The following is a 14,217-nucleotide window of genomic DNA, read 5'->3' as shown; positions in this document are numbered from 1 at the left end:
TGATTGTTTTGAGAATGATGTATACATAATCTAACCTCTAATGCTTTTATACCCTCATCAGCAGTGATTCCTAGAAATCAGAAAATGTCTTCACCACCGATTCATATGTCAGCTTTATATTTATGAAGCACTTTGACCCATTCCTAGATAGGTCCATTTTTACAGCTGTAGCATATTGATCGAGTTTCAATGTTTATCTATCTGTTCATGCACTTGTGTGGTTGGTGGCCACTTTTATGTTAGAGTTTTTTTAGGGTGTTGGGCCACACCTAGCAGCACTCAGGCATTACTCCTGGCTCTTCATCTGAAATCACTCTTGGAAGGCTCGGGGAACCATATGGGATACTGGGATCGAACCTGGGTCCATCCTGGGTTGGCAAATTCCCTACAACTGTGCTATTGCTCCAACTCCTATGACCCCCTATGGTAGTTTTTTTTTTTGTTGTTGTTGTTGTTGTTTTTTGTTTGTTTGTTTTGGTTTTTGAGTCACACCCAGCAATGCTCAGGGGTTATTCCTGACTCTACACTCAGAAATCACCCCCGGCAGGCTCAGGGGACCATATGGGATGCCGGGATTCGAACCAGCGACCTTCCGTGTGCAAGGCAAACGCCTTACCGCTGTGCTATCTCTCCGGCTCCTATGGTAGTCTTATATCTTTATATTTTGTATACTATGTCCATCTGTGTTGTACATAGTTCTACCTTCCACCTCACCTACCTGTCACTTGGCAAAACCTTTTCTATTGCTTCCCTATGTTCACTTATCCCCAAATTGTGACCCTCCCTATTAAACCCTTTTACCCCTATAGTTCTACACCCCTGGAGCTGATTTGGAGCACCACCAACTCCCACTCTTTCCACCCCTCTTCACCGTGGACTACTGGTTGTGACCAGAATCCCGAAACCAGATTTGGCTTTTAAATTGGGCTTGGCTCAAGGACATATCTTGGCCTGTGACTCCAGCCAGCCACCTTCCTGACTGCCATCAATCAACATATCACCTCATAGGCTGAAGCAGCAATCCAGATTCTACCCACTTCATACTTATTCAAAAAACAAAAGGGGATATCTATATTTCTTTATGCGTATTTATTATGAATACTTTTTGTGTATTTCTTTATTGGGATGCAGTATTGCCTCTTTGGACTTGTTCAGTATATTAGGGGAGAATCCCAGCTCAACTTTCATGTCAGTTAAGCTCTTCTTAAAAATTGCATCCTCCCCTTTCCATCCACAAATAACAATGAAATAATTTTTATGCCATTTTTTTCTGTGCATTTGTCTGTATATTAGGCTTCCATGTTAAATGATCACCTATTTATTAGATTAAAATAGCATATAATTGGGGCCAGGATAATAGTACACCAGGAAGGGTGTTTGTCTTACACACAACCAACTCAGATTGATCTCCACATCCCATATGGTCCCCCCAAACTGCCAGGGGTGATTTCTGAGTGCAGAGCCAGGAATAACCACTGAGTGTGGCCTAAAAAGCAGAAATAAAACAAACAAACAAAAAGTGAAAATATTAGGGGATATGTGTACTTCTTTATATGTATTTCCTAGGGAATGGTGTTGATACTATACTACAACTTAGCCATAGCTGCCTGGTGCCCCAATAGTATTTTGCGTGTCGTCCTTGCGCAGGGGCCATGCTAATCTTCTCTGTATTGTTCCAATTTTAGTATATGTGCTGCTGAAGCAAGCATCCAATAGTATTTTGTGTCATTATCCTTTTCCTTTTTGCATAGACCCAATAATATGGGGTAATCTTATGTAAGAGAAGAGTTCCTGTCTTTTAGGGATAGGAATTCCAAAATTTATATGTTGCAGGTGGGCCTTTTACCCTGAACATTGTCATGTTGACTTGACTTAAGTTTCAGTTCTCTGAGATCGGCTGTACACCCCGAACTTTGGGAACCATCCTTGGAACCTGCACGGCTTCCACTTCTCTCAGGCACTGGCTTGTCACCTGGGCAGGCTCCCAGGCCACCTTCAAGATGACATAGAACCAGCAATGACTTACAACCAAGGCAGGTTTCCATGCTACCCTGATGGTGAAATTGAACCAAGACACTTTGTGACGCCCTTAACACAACATAGGACCTGTGTAAAACCAAGGGCTTAGAGTCTGACTATAGTAACCACTATAAGAACTTTTCTTGGTACCTAGAAGACTCTGGGGTTAGGCAAACAAGTCTGTCTCAAGTCTGCAGTTGGTAATGTGATCAGTTGCCTCCAGGGAATGGAACTCTGCTAAAAGTTTTATTTTCCCTTTTCCTGTTCTTTTTTTCCTTTTTTTCCTTTTCCTGTTACAGCTTTTCCTGTGACTATGCAAAATACAGCCACCTTTCTCAGCTCCTATCTAGGGGTTCTGCCTTTTACAGAGAACATTAAGACATGATTTATTACTGGTTTATCTCATCTCATTTTTCTGCATACACCTACCGGGTCCAGGCTCAGCTCCACCCCTTGAGTCTTGAATGCCGCAAGCATTCGTCCCAGCATCGCAGTCCTCAAAGGAGAGAGCTGGGCCTGCCTGGTAGTGCCCCTCCCTCTCAGGCTGCAGACCAGGTCCAAGGAGGCTCGCCTGGGCCTAGGAAAGCAGCCCCGCCCGTCCTGGAGGCGGCTTAGCCGAGGTGCTTTGGGGCTGGGGCCGCTCGTCTGCAGGCAGGGCTGGTTCCGTCTGGCGGCTTCCACCCCGGGAGCGGGGGCCCAAGCGCCGGGCAAGAACTCCCCGGTCTCCGGGAAGCAGCTCCGGCTCGCTCAGGCGCACTCACACGTCACCCCGAACACCCAGCACCCAACAGCGGCCTCGCGAAACACCCGCCGCACCCCCGGTTCAGCACCCTGGCAACTGCTGCCGTTTCTGCCCGCAAGAAAGCTGGGGGCGGGGGGGGGTCGGATTTCCTGTGACGTGGCGGGATCGCGACACTGACTGGAGACTCGTGTGTGGTGACGCGTTAGACGCGATTACAAAACAGTTGATAAACACGAAACTGCTTTAGAATGCAATGAAAGGACCGCACAGCGGAAAGAAAGACCACTCTGGCATCTGTGCCTTGGCTTCTAAGCGCGCTGCGAACTCAGCGGTTTGATTGCTCTGAACACGAAAACGAAGAGTGCGAAAGAAAAGAAAGCTGTCTGCCTTCCCACACCGGGAGTCGAACCCGGGCCGCCTGGGTGAAAACCAGGAATCCTAACCGCTAGACCATGTGGGAGACGCCGGGGGCTGGACGCGCCGGGCGCCAAATGAGACTTCACTTCCGCTTCCGCCTCGCGCGCGCCCCTCCCACGGCTTCGCCGTCTCTCCGCCCGGGCGCCTCGGAGCTGCGCGCGGCCCGGCCCAGCCCGGCCCGGCCCCAGCCGATATGATTGTTCACTTGGTTAAAATGTGCTGTTCACTCCAGCACACTTAGAAGTGGCCACGAAAGAAGGAAGAACCCCTCAGCCTTGCGGGTCAAGAGCCTCCTCTAAGGGCTGGAGGGTCCAGCTTGTAAATTATCTGGGCTGTTAGATCCTTTGTTGGGTATTTGTGAATCCAAGAACAGACCCCAGAATGAGAAATTACTTCCCATCCCCTTGTCCCCTTTCGGGGGGAGACCTCGGTAATATTTATCCGCGGCAAATAATAATCCCCACAGACAAGAAGGATAGGGTGTAAAAGATTGGGCAAAGAGAGAGAGCGAGAGAATCCTCTTGCAGCCTGCAAACAGCTTTCGCAAAAGGACCCCTCTCCCCTCGCCTTCAAGCTATTGATTGCCAACTCCACAGCGCCCCCACCTGGAAGGGCTAGGTGGGGCAATAGTCACAGAACAATCCTGAAGAAATACTTTTATATACAACAATTCCGAGTCAGTATTTATTGGATTATTGTTCCCCTGATCAAGAAGCAGTATCCATCCTTGTCTCTAAATACTTTCTTGAGGTTGAATGCAATTTGGTTTGATATAAGTATGGCTGTCCCAGTTTTTGTTTGTTGGTTTTCAGGTAGATTGTAAATTGTTTTCCATCCTTTTATTATAAACCTATGTCTATCTTGAGTTTTTGTTTTTTTTGTTTTTGTTCTTTTTATTTGGTTTTGGTTTTGGTTTTTGGTCACACCAAGCAGCGCTCAGGGACTACTCCCGGCTTCACACTCAGAAATCGCCCTGGCAGGCTTGGGGGACTACATGGGATGCCGGGACTCGAAACACTGTCCTTCTGCATGCAAGGCAAACACTCCACCCCCATGCTATCTCTCTGGCCCCTGTCCTGAGCTTTTAAGTGTGTTTCCTAAAAGCAGCAAATGGTTGGGTTTTGTTTCCTGATCTAACCCACTAGCTGTGATGAAAGAGTTTAGTCCATGGACATTTAAGAAAAATATTGACAAAACGGGGTATAGCTCGGTGGTAGAGTATTTAACTGCAGAAAACTATAGATAAATAGGGTTATTGTAGTTACACTTGGGTATTTGGTTTATATAACTGATATTTTAGTTGTTCGTTTAGAGTTGGTTTTGTTAGTGTAAATGTTGAATTTCTTTTTTGTCTGAGAATGTTTTTATTCCTTTCTCAAATATAAGCAAGAGGTTTGCTTATATAAGAAAAATGTTTTATTATATAGTATGCTCTATACATTTCTAGAATTAAAAATTTCTTTCATTCATTAATTTGATATGTAATTCCACTCTTTTCTTGCCTGGAGTGTTTCAAATGGAAGATATGGTTTGATTCTTATATTCTTCCCTTTATACTTAAGATTTTTCTTCTCCCTTACTGCTTTAAAGAGTCCTCTGTATTTTGCAATTTTGATTACTATATATCTTGGTATTGTTCTGTTAGGTTCTATTTTGTTTGGCATTCTTTTTGCCTCTTGGATTTATACAGTAGCCTATTTCTAGAGAGTGGGGAAGTTATCTGCTATAATCTCTCACTACTTGTCCTTCCACTTCCCTTTTTCCTCCCCTCTGGGATTTCTATAATTTGGAGATTATTTCTCTTGTCTTTGCTCATTAAGTATCTTACATTTTCTTCCATCATTAAGTTGCTCCTTTCTCTTTTGACTTCTTTATCAATGCTGGCTTGTAATCTTCAAATTCATTTATACAGCTTTCTACCTGTGTAATTCTGTTACTGTGGCATACTAACATGTTCTTTGATTCCTTCAATTCCATCTTCATGGATTCTCTCATCTAATGAAAGAGTTCTTGAGTTAGTGGAAGTGATCATGTATAGATTGCTTAATTTCAGAACAATACCAAGTTCATCCAAACAGCCCCAAATAGTACCTAGAATTCAGTAGCTCTGGTAGATCTAGCCCCCATTTTGTGACAGTTGAATTTTCCACAGAACAGAGTGGAGGGTGAAGTTCTCAAGTCAGATTTTCTTATGGCCTTGGAACCCCCTGAGCCTAACACTTGCATTGGTCTGGTTTTTATCTAGGCCAGTGGTCGACAACCTTTTTTCAACTGAGCCAAATCTCGCCAAAACCACGATTGAAATTTATTTGGAGAGCCACATTTTTTTTGGCAGTGCTCAGGGGTTACTCCTGGCTCTATGCTCAGAAATCGCTCCTGGCAGGCTCAGGGGACCATATGGGATTTGAACCACAGATCTTCTGCATGAGAGGCAAACACCTTACCTCCATGCTATCTCTCCAGTCCCGAGAGCCACATTTTTAAAACCGAAAATACATAGGATGGTACACTGTTTTTAGTTTCATTAAGTTCTTATTGAAAATATTCTGCATGCTTTTGGTTCTCTCTTGCCAGGTATGGGGTTTGTGGAGGCCCATACCGGAGCCCTTCTCCCTGGCCTGGGGAGTGCTGGGAGGCTTGGCAGGCCCCCAGCCATCCTTGTCTTTTTCCCCTGACTCCAGGCCTTCCCTGGGTGCCAGCTCAGATGGCCAGAATTGGGTTCAGGTGGACTCAGGCTTCTCCCCTACCTCTCCCTACACTAATGGAAATGCACTTTGGGAGGAGGGCGGGCCGTTTTAGTACTGGTTTATGTTGGGACAGTCACTGGAATTTTTTTCTCCTTGTTTTCCTATTGATAGTATTGTATGCATATATTTTATATATCCATAACATCCATCTTGTATTGTGACCTTGATACTGCCCTACAAATCTCATTTCTAATATTTTACTGCCTCAGTCTCAACCCTTTTTTCCCCCTATCTTCTCAGTAGGTGCAGCTCATGACATGAAGCTCACCACATAGAGTGATGAGTGCAGTTAGAGAAATAACTACACTGAAAACTATCATAACAATGTGAATGAATGAGGGAAAAAGAAAGCCTATCTCGAGTACAGGTGTGGGTGGGTGGGGATTAGATAGATCTGGGAAATTGGTGGTGGGAATCCTGCACTGGTGAAGGGGGGTGTTCTTTACATGACTATAATCATACAACTGCAATTATATTTGTAATCACGGTGTTTAAATAAAGATAATTTATAAAAATAAAAAAAGAAAATATTCTGCATGCAAGTATCCACATAGGTCAGGAGGATACAAATAACACAACTAATAAAACAAAAACTTTAGAATGATATTATTGATCAATAACGTTAAATTCCATAAAATTTGCCTTACAATGTAGAGAAGATTAAATCCTGACAATGACTGACAAAGTCACAAACACTAATGTGAACATTGGCTTTGCATTTCCTAGGATAGTTTGAGTAAGTCATGTTTATATTTATTTTTTATTAATGTTGTTTTTAATTTTAGGCACGATTCCAGGTTCTCATCTGTAGCAAGTCAGCCCCTGAAGAGGTTGACTGATGGAGGGATGGAGGATGAGGTCTTTCCCTTCCAGCTCGGAGCACGCGTCTGCCACCCTGTCTAGCCGACGGTTCTGAGGTGAAACGGAGGGTAAACAGCTCGCAGACAGTCAGCTCGTGGAAATATTTGCTTTATTCGGTGGACAAGACTGAAGTCCAAAGACTCAGCTTCAATTCCAGCCAAAAAGCCCTGGCCTTCCACAGACTCTTGTTTTTATCCACCAGAATCAGGTACCACCCAATGGTGAGATCAGATACCAACCAATGGTGGAAGCAGAATCAGGTACTACCCTAGGGTGGGGGCAGAATGCCAGGTCACACCCTAGGGTAGGGCACAATCACCAATCAGTTTAGGGTAACATAGTAATCCCCTAAAATATTTACATACACAACACTCATCAATGAGATGATTTCTCAATTTACTCTTGATAAAATTCATGCTTGAAAATGATTGTTTGCATAAATATGTAGACCCAAACAAGGAAAGAACAGCAAATGCTAGCTTTTTTTTAGTTGATTATATGAGTCAGGAATACTATTCCAGGTGTTAAAAATCAACATATCTTCCTTCTCTAGGTCTTTCAAAGCAGACCACTTGTGTTGTGAACTAAGTTCACAATTGTGTTCCTCCAATCTTTCTATATTAGCACAAAGACGTTCAAATTTTGAGCTCCACAGTTCTTTGTTTTTAAATCCAGAAATTGCATTTCAAAGTTGCCAATGTTGATATTAAAGGGAGAAAAATTTAATTCCATTACAGTGGTATCCAGAAGTTTTTTTTTTTTTTTTTTTTAACAAAGGCCAATGTCACTTTGCTGTTTCTGAAATCCTAAAACCTCTTGAGAAAAGCTTCCCTCATATTTAAAAGTGCTGTTTTAAAATAGGTAGTGTCAATATCAGAATTATTTTCTTGGTGATGTTTCAACAGACTTGGAAGGTGAATCAACGTTTCTCTGTCAAAATCTTGAGCAAAAACAGGTAATTTGTTTTCAGACGAAATAACTTCTTTTTCTAACATCGAAAAAATTGTGTTTCATTTCCCCTATAGTTTATGATTTAAGCTGATTTAGATGTGAAGTAACATCCACCATGAAATACAGTTTTTGAATTCACTGATCGTTTGTTAATTCTGGATAGTGAACACCCTTCTCGAGGAAAAATGCTTTGATTTCTGATAATAAGTAAGCAAAACGTTTCAAAACGTTTCCTCTTGATAACCAAAATGTGCTGAAAATTTGAAATCCTACAATATGGAGATGAAACAGGTAAAAGAGAAAAACCTTTTAATAATCTTTAAAAGCAAGAGCAGTGTTCCAGAGAAAAGTAGTGATTTTACTGAAAGGAAAAAAAACCTATTGACACTTTAGTGTGTGCTGCAAGAAACCAAACTAAAATACACACAAAAACAAAAATGGCACTTTGTTAAAGGCATATGATATATCATAAAGGAATTATGATAGAGTGCCTGAAACATTTAAAAAATAATTTTTTATTTAAGCATACTTGTTACAAAATTATTTATACTTGAGTTTCAATCATAGAATGTACACCACCCTTCACCAGTGCACTTTCCCCACCACCAATGTCCCTTGTTTCCTTCCCCTTCACCCTCCTCTGCCTATGCCAGGGTAAGGCATTTTTCTTTTTTCTCTCTATCTCTCTTTTTCTTTATGACACTGAGGTTTGCAAAATTTCCTTTATGACACCATGGTTTGCAATATTGTTTTTTTTTTTTAAGGGCGCCTTCTGGTGGAGACCAGAAGGCCTGCCAAACAAATTCTATAAGAGCTGTTTGCAATATTGTTAAAGCGTACCATGCATGTTACTTACCCATTTTCAGCATCTACTTCTTGTCCAGAGTGATATGTTCCAACTATTAATCTCATAATGTACCTTTTTCTATTCTAATTGAACTCATACTTTTTATGGCAAGCTTCCTATCATGGACTAGTCCTCCTGTCCCTCATCCCTATTTTCTCTAGATATTATTACCATATTATTATTATATGCCACAAATGATTATTCTGTGTCTATACCTCTCCTTCTGACTCATTTCACTCAGAATAATAATCTGATGTGTTGATGTATGTATGTACAGATGATGCACTGTGCATGGCTCAGTGTTTTTGTGTAGTCATAAGAAACAGAAGTTGCACACCCATACATTGTATCCACTCATTGTATGATAGACTGGATTCAAAAAAAACTCTCTGCTGAACTAAACTCTGTGACAGATGACACAGTAAAGATAATTTGTGAAATTCACAATTGTGATCAAATCCAGGCTATTCACCACCCTGGGTGAGAGTGTGGATGCCTACTACTAGCATCTTCTCCATGAAGAAGTGAAGTGGCTATTCAGGGGAAGGGTGCACTCTCACCTTGTTGGCAAGAGGGAAGAAGTAGTGCAGTTCCTGTGAGAGCAAAACTCTGACTTTGTACAGCCCCAGTTGGACAAGGAATGGCTAGCTAACCTTGTGTATTTGGCAGACATGGTTCATTTTTTTTGTATTTTTTAATATAATTTTTATTTTGATCATAGTGGCTTACATATTGTTGACAATAATATTTTAGGTAAATATTTACATAAAATCAGGGGGGATTCCCATCACCAAATTGTCCTCCCTACACCTTCGTTTTTGTCCTACCTCCCATATCCTCTTCCCTCCCCTATGTACCTATCCAACTACATAGTAGTCTTGCATCTGTTTGGTCTTGGTGCCTCCCTTATTTCCCCCTCTAATTGGGAGGCAGGACTAGCTAGTTCAAGTTGCATGGTTTTGTTTTAAGAAGAGAAAAGTAATAAACTGGGGTAAAAGTCTAATACTCTGAAAATGGGCGGAATTCTTCTAGAGGCTCTCATCATCGATTTGAGAGACGAAGGAGAAAAAGAAGGTGAAACACTCCACCAGTACAAAAAGAAGTGTCAAATATCCAGTGAGGACTCCAACAATAATGATAAGCACCACAAAAAAAAAAACAAAAAAAAAAAAAAACCCGCCATGGTCTTGAGATAAGAAACGACATAGCACATAAAGAAAGAAAAGAAAAGAAGAGAAAAAAATAGGTATAACTGGGGACAACAAGTTCAATAACCACACCCAAACAGAGAAATCAACCAAAAATAGATAGGTAAATAATAATAATAATAATAAATGAAGATAAAAATAATATATAAAAAATAAACAATGTTTTGTGCTGTTTGCTTTTTTTTTTCCCTCCTGCCCTGGAACAGTAAATATTGGGGTCATTCAAAAAGGAATTCACTTGGCCTAAGAGATATGGGGTTTCTCCATCCTTGGAGTATATTGTCATGGGATTAACTATAGACTCTGTTCAGGATCATTTACTCTCCCGGTGGTGCTTTTGTGGTGTTTGAAAGACTTCTGTTCTGTCCTGGGTGATACAATCAGACCTTTGTGTCTAGAGATCTCAGTATCTGCACAGACATGGTTCATTTTATCTATGAATTTAATATTTCTCTGCAGGGGAGTTTCACAAGCACTTTTTACAGTGAGACATAAGATGAATGTGTTCAAAAAAGAATCTGATTCTGGGATAGCTGTGCCTGAGAAGGTGCAGAGGCCAGACCCTAATATGGAATCCAGCAGGACAAGCCAGTCTTGTGTGGCCTGAGTATGTAACCTAAGGCATTGGCTATTGTCCGAGACCCAGAGCCCAAAGAAATACCACAGTGTCCTATCAGTCAAACATTCCAGGAAGCTTGTAACATCTTTGAAGTTTCACTAGCCTTGAGATGTTCCTGTGTTTCTGATGTAAAGATAGCATGTAAAGATTAACCACAAGATGCTCTCTGTAAAATTGTCTGTAATGTAGGCTGTTCCATCTGCCTTCTCTCCACCCCCTGTAAAATCGTACTTAAAAGGAACCTGTGCAGATCAATAAACGGAATCTGGACAAGCTTCCATTTGCTTGGTTCCCTTCTTCTCCACCCCCCCCCATTCTCTTTTTTAGGCTGGATCTCCTCTGCACCCACGAATAACTGAATTGCAGGCCAGGACAAGAAGGAGATATTGAAATGTTTCCACTCTTGCAAAAAATTTCTGATTGGCACTTATATTATGCAGAAAGTCATAATCAATATGAAAAACAGCATTTTTTTTTCTTTTTTTTGTTTTTGAGCCACACCTGATGAAGCTCAGGGGTTACTCCTGGCTATGCACTCAGAAGTTGCTCCTGGCTTGAGGGAAAATATGGGATGCCGGGGATCGAACCGCGGTCCGTTCTAGGTTAGCACTGGCAAGGTAGATACCTTACCTCTAGTGCCACCGCACCATCCCCAAAAAACAGCATTTAAGGGCATTAGCTCACAACTTTAATCATGAGTACTCTGAACATGAGAATCCATAAAAAGAAAACTCTGGGTTGAGAATCCCTTCATGGAAGATGCCCACTCTTGTGCAAAATATGTGTTTTAAGATCACTCTACGCACTGTATTTCTAAACCCCACCCAACCTGGTCTGAAGAAGCAGGGTAGCAGGAAAGAAAGAATAAACCAAGCTAGCCAGGAAAGGATGATCATGGAGTCCATGGCCTTTTACCTTGTATCCTCTGCCTTGAGCCCAAAAACCTAGAACACCTCTTTCTTTATTAAAACCAATTCCCAGTACCAGGAGGCTTCAGGTCAAGAGAGAGAGACAAAAGTACATATTCAGTGGACTTTTACATATCAAAGGAAGAGGTTTAAGAAAGGGAGACTTGGGACATTGGTGATGGGAATGTTGCACTGGTGATGGGTGGTGTTCTTTACATGACTGAAACCCAAACACAATCATGTATGAATCAAGGTGTTTAAATAAAAAAAAATTTAAAAAAAAAAAAAGAAAGGATGAGGTTGGGGGAACTCCTTTGTTTAGGGTTGATATTGGGTATCATCTTACACTCTTAGAGCCTGCCTCCTGGCCTGCACACAGGGTGCGCACTGACAGAGGCTAGGAGCAGAGTCCTGACTCCTGGAGCGGCCCCGGCACACAGAAGAGTCAAATTAAAAGTGTAAAGAGTCACATGTGGCTCGCGAGCCACAGGTTGCTGACCACTGATCTAGGCCAAGAGAATGTGGCATGTATGTACCCAAATTCCTTTTTGTGACCCTCTGAACAAGGGTTTCTTCTAAGGCAGTGAACTCCTCCACATTCCTTTCCTAATAATTTTTAAGAACCTCATTGCCTGAATATATTTTCCTTTTTTTATTTTTTTATTTTTTTTTTTTTTTTTTTTTTTTTTTTTTAGCGTTTCTATTTTTTATTTTTATTTTTTTTTTTTATAATTTTTTATTATGAATTATGAGAACAAAAGATGCAAAGAAAGAGGATAAGGTAAAGTTACAGTGGAAGGACAATCACCCATAACATAATTATCAGAAGAAGTCCCCTTGCTGATATCTTAACTTTGAATTTTCACCAAAGAAAGTTAAGATAAATAAAACAGAATCCATGTGCAATTACTTTTTCCCTCAAGTCCCCAGATTGTAGCACATTATAATATTTCTTAACAGCACACAAGGCAATCTAAAGCCATCAAACTTACGTAACTCCTTAAACATTAGAGGCATAGTGTTTTTTACATTTCCATGTACATGCATATTAGCTTAAGTTAACCTCAAATTTTAAGTGGGTGTGTTTTAAGGATTAGAGTCAAAGGAGCACAGTAAAAACGGTGTTAGAGTGGCAATTGTTGTTTGCATAGGCCCACCAAAATATGAGAGGCATGGAAAGGAATAGCCTTGGCCTAAATACAAAGAGATCCTACCCCTGAAGTTTCCTGGCATAAGACCAGCTCTAGGCCTCAGGAAAGTTATCGTTCGCTCCAAGACATTGTCCGTAGCGCCAACACACTTATCACACAGTCTCTGTTGTTGGTCTCATGTTTCTGTATTAAAGATTCTGGAATCTGCATGTCCTACATTGAAGTCATGATGAGGAGTGCCTTCTCGTTTCACCTCACCATGAAAGGGGAATGCAGGAAGCCCTGTCCTATAAGCAGGTTGTTGTTGTTGTTAAGTCTTCTCAGTGTTAAAGGAAGTCTCTTTTGAGCAGGACGATGTCTGAGCAGTGGTAGGGTCTTCCGTGGTAGAGGATTGCTTCCAGGTGATGTTATAGACAAACCTCACCATAAAGGGGCAATACAGCAAGCCCTGTCCAGTAAACAGGTCATTGTTCTTGTTGTCTTCTCAGTGTTAAGGGATGTCTCTTTTGAGTAGATCGATGTCAGAGCAGCTGTAGGGTCGTCCCTGGTACAGGAATGCCTCCGGGTGATGTTATATACAACCTTGGATGTTTTGTAAATGTCTTCTGTAGATCAAGGGGTAAATGGAGAATGTCCATTCTTCTGAGGCCTGTGCCAGGTCTTTATGTCAATGTTCAGGGTGTAAGGTCTCATTGTACTACAAGATTTGTGTGTTCCCATTTCTATTAGATAAGAACTTATTGGTATGTATAGTATTTTCCCATGTCAGTGTGCCTACGCAAACAAGATATAAAGCCACGTGGTGCTATCAGATATATGGGGGCATAAGAACATTTCCAACAAGACCCATGACTTGGTTCAAACATAAGTATTAAACTGAGGGATTCTTTCACACCAAATTCCATATTGAGCAGTTCACAAAGAGAAGATAAAAAAAAAATGGGGGGGGGGATCATCACTGTATAAGAAAGTATTTAGCAAAAGTTATAGCCGTCAAAGAAAACACCCATAAAATGTTGAAAAGATATGTGTCCTTTTTATGCCTTTTAAAATAGTTGTGTGGGTGTTAACTCTAGGGCACCACTTTGGTCTGTGAATTAGGACTCAAGAGTACTTAAGTTAGAAAGGGTAAAAAAGGAGTAATGATGATAGGAGTTAAAGAAGTTAAAGAGAAATATGAACTTATGAAGGGGTATGCAAAAGGGCAGAGTACAAAATGGACATTCTGCATACATAAAAACATAATTCAATGATAGTGAGTACTAGTAATGTTTCTTGTGAGAGTACTATTAATGTTTCTTGTGCGCGCAGGGGCGATAGCCCCCGCGCGATTTTGAAAATGTAGACTGGACAGAGATTACCAGTGCCAGCCAAACCTCCTCCTGCTAGACTCCCGGCTCCCAGGAAGGAGAGATCCTTCAAGAAGCTGGGAGAACAGAAGTTCAGAGCCCCACCCAGACCCTCCCTAAGGAGCCGCATGGATAGTGGGGGAAGGCCTAGGGTCCTTCAAGCTCCACCAAGGGACCCAACTCACCGGCTTGCCCAGGGGTGTGGCCCGGGGAAGCCCTGGAGATCTGGAGCAAGGCGGCAGAGGGGTGCTGGGGTTACCCAAATCCCACACCCCCCCTAGGCCTGGCCAAGCAGGCCTCCGGCATGGCGTGGGCCTGCCAAACCTCCTCCTGCCTGACTCCCGGCTCCCAGGAAGGAGAGATCCTTCAAGAAGCTGGGAGAACAGAAGTTCAGAGCC

General features: G+C 41.9%; 3 non-coding genes across 3 annotated transcripts; all 3 read right to left on the bottom strand.

Moving 5' to 3' along the window:
• Window positions 1–1,601: 1,601 nt before the first annotated feature.
• LOC126023654 (U6 spliceosomal RNA) lies at window positions 1,602–1,705 on the bottom strand. The gene has a single exon (XR_007500758.1). It is a non-coding gene; the product is annotated as a U6 spliceosomal RNA (small nuclear RNA).
• Window positions 1,706–3,149: 1,444 nt separating this feature from the next.
• On the bottom strand, window positions 3,150–3,221 carry TRNAE-UUC (transfer RNA glutamic acid (anticodon UUC)). The gene has a single exon. It is a non-coding gene; the product is annotated as a tRNA-Glu (tRNA).
• Window positions 3,222–8,498: 5,277 nt separating this feature from the next.
• On the bottom strand, window positions 8,499–8,563 carry LOC126023783 (U7 small nuclear RNA). Its single transcript, XR_007500845.1, has one exon. It is a non-coding gene; the product is annotated as a U7 small nuclear RNA (small nuclear RNA).
• Window positions 8,564–14,217: the final 5,654 nt, after the last annotated feature.

The sequence above is a fragment of the Suncus etruscus genome, chromosome 11 (assembly GCF_024139225.1).
Source record: "Suncus etruscus isolate mSunEtr1 chromosome 11, mSunEtr1.pri.cur, whole genome shotgun sequence".
Classification (NCBI taxonomy): Eukaryota; Metazoa; Chordata; class Mammalia; order Eulipotyphla; family Soricidae; genus Suncus; species Suncus etruscus.
The sequence above is the reverse complement of the archived record's forward strand: the minus strand, read 5'-3'. Positions and strand labels throughout refer to the sequence as shown.